Here is a 3,110-nt window from a genome sequence, read left to right on the forward strand (position 1 = left end):
AACACTCAGATACTGGAATAATCAGATATAGACTACACTGGAGCTCAGTGGCACAATCAGAGCTCACCACAGCCTCGACCTCCTAGACTCAGGTGATCTTCCTGCATCAACCTCTAGAGTAGCTAGGACTACAGGCAGGTGCCACCTGCTTGGCTAACTTTTTTTTAACTGTGTGTGTGTGTGTGTGTGTGTGTGTGTGTGTGTGTGTGTGTGTGTGTGTGTAGATGAGATTTTACTATGTTGCCTACACTGGTCTTGAACTCTTGGGCTCAAGAAATCCTCCTGACTTGGCCTCCCAAAGTGCTGGGATTACAAGCATGAGCCACTGCGCCCAGCACTCACTTATTTTCAAGAAACAAAACACAAGTTTAAAAATCTTATCAGGGAACTGAAAACTATAAAAAGCAAAAGAGCATATTATAATACAAAACAAGCCCAGGCTCGGTGGCTCAGCCTGTAATCCCGCGCCTTGGGAGGCTGAGGTGAGTGGATTGCCTGAGCCTGCAGGTTCGAGACCCGCCTGGGCAATTTGGTGAGACTTCATCCCTACAACAAATCAAAAAAAAAAAAAAAAAATTAGCCGGATGTGGTAGCTCGCGCCTGTAGTTCCAGCTACTTGGAAGGCTGAGGCAGAAGGATCGCCAGAGCCCAGAAGGATCGGTGGCCGGGAGCGGCCACTGCACTCCAGTCTGGGCGACAGAGTGAGACTCCAACTCAAAAAAATAAAAAGAATAAAAATAAAAATAAAATTAAAATTCCAAACTCATGGGTTGTGATGCAACGCAAATCTCCCTTCTTCCTGCCTCGTGCACAGAAAGTTGCGTTGTCAAAGGCCAGGAGAGATGACAGGGCAGCAGTCATGACCTTTACCTTCTCCCCCAGCCCTGTCTGCTGGCAAAGAAGGATTAGAACTGCTTCCTCCTGTGGTTTACCAAAAAACTCTGGCAGCCAGAGCTCAGCCCAGGCTGGTGTGTGCAGGGGAGGGGATTGGTCAGGGACAGCTGCGTGGGTGCTGACCAGACATGTCTGCCTCTTCCGCTCGGGCGAAAATAAAGACCAGAACCTGGATTCTGATCCAAACCCCCTGGCTGATCATGCCAGTGTTCCCACCTTCTAGGATGTCAGCAGAGCCCGTCTTTAACAGGTGAGTCTCTCCCAGGATGACTGGTAGAAGCTTCTCGGGCTGAGTTGGGGACCACGAAGGGTGCCCAGGACAGGGGTCATGTGCGCAGTCAGTCTCATCTCTGAGAGGAGCCCGTCGGAAGTACGTCTTTCCCGCCTACCTACAGCTCTGTATTTTGTAGTGAGTGTATTTTTGGCAAGTATCTTGAATAAGAATTGTAAATGAAATTGCGTCCTCCATACACGTAAGTTATAACTTCCAAGAGTTGTGTCTTCACTTCAGATGACGCACAGTTACCAATTCTTTGCTTCTTATGTTAGCACACTGATTCTCTGCCTGCCTGCCTGGGCCTGAGGGCACTCATGACCCTGCCCTTGTGGAAGGGTGGAGGGGTCTCCCTGACGATAGGGTGGGTGTCTCTTTTCCTTGGAAAGCAGGACTTAGGGGCAGGAAAAGACCACAGAGATCCTTTAGCTCAGCCTCTCATTTCCTAGTTGAGGAAAGTGAAGCCCAGCCAGGTTAAATGGCTCGTTCAAGGTCATCTGGTCGTGTAGGGGCAGGGCCTGGACAAGAAGCACCACACAGCCCAGTTCCTGGTTAATCTCCAGTGTCTCCTACAGCTTCTCGAGCTTTTCACTAAAGGCCTTCTCACTGACTGATGAATTTTAAAAAAGAATAGGTTCATAGGTGGATCTGCTGTTGGAAGGCCACTTCTATGTTTTTTTGGCTAACGTCAAGTGTGCAGCACTGGGAGATTTATTGCACGGCTCAGTCCTGTCAGAGCAGGAGACACGCTTCAGAAAAAAACCTCTGGGCCTCTGCAGCTCGTAAGGGAGGTTAGGAGTCCAGGGAGACTGTGGGGCAGCCCCTTTCCCTGGATACCTCACCTGCTCTAGGCACTGGGGTCCTATTCCTGACTGACTGACTGGGCCTATTGATTTCCATCAGGGTAGCAGGGTGGATGACCCAGCTGGCCTTCCTCCTGCTCCAGGGCAGGCTGTAAGGATGGGTGGGGTGTTTGGAGAGGGGAGTGGGGTCTGCTCTTCTGTGCCGTCTGCAGGGTGTGGCTCTGTAGCCCAGAGGAGGAGGGACCTGCACAGATCATGTTTTTCCCAGCAGCAATGGTAGGCTGCTACCCCTGGGGGCCAGGAAGCACTTTGCATTTAATTGACTCATGAATTAACATTTGTGTAGCATTTTTGCCCCTTGTGTCATCTCGGGTAATCTTCACAACCTGCCCTTCCACTGTAGGTTGGTGGCATTTACCCCGTTTTATGACTGAAGACACCTGAACCCTAAGGGCTCTAGCTAAGCACCTACCTGTCCTTGTGAAAAGGCGATGGCATCTCCCTGATTCCATTAGGTCATGCGACCAGGAGGTGGCTTGAGCCCAGGTCCCCGGTCCCAACTGCCATGTTCTTCTGCTTGACTTAGGACACTGTTTAGCAGCGACTGAGGGCCCAGGCTTCGTGACCTGACAGCTTATTTCACCTCACAGTCTCCTCATCTGTAGAACGAGAATCCTCACAGAGCCTCCCTCGCAAGACTATTGCGAGGAATGCTGGAGACAGTGCATTTAAGTCATCCGGCACCCGCTGAACACTTAGTAAACAAAGGTGTTGTTGGACTTGGTTGGCAGCAGCCAGCTTTTGCAGGGGATGGGCACAGCCAACCCTGTGAGGCTGTTTTGAAAACCCATGTCAGGGCCTACCCTGGACCTCTTAGATTTGAATTTCTTTGTCTTGGGAAAGGAGCAGTGGGCTTGTTGCATGGGTTTCAGCTCTGATGCCTTTGCTCTGTTGAGAGGCCCTGTTCAGGTGGGGTGCATGGTTCATTATTCTGGGGTCTTGCTGCTCCAAGTGTGCTCTCTGGACCAGTAACCAGGCCTCTCCTGCTCCCCCTCCGCGTACCTTTTGCATCAGAACCTGAATTTTTTTTTTTTTTTTTTTGAGTTGGGGTCTCACTCGGTCACCCAGACTGGAGTGCC

The sequence above is a fragment of the Carlito syrichta genome, unplaced genomic scaffold (assembly GCF_000164805.1).
Source record: "Carlito syrichta isolate Samal-C Ts95f unplaced genomic scaffold, Tarsius_syrichta-2.0.1 Scaffold314775, whole genome shotgun sequence".
NCBI classification, from domain to species: domain Eukaryota; kingdom Metazoa; phylum Chordata; class Mammalia; order Primates; family Tarsiidae; genus Carlito; species Carlito syrichta.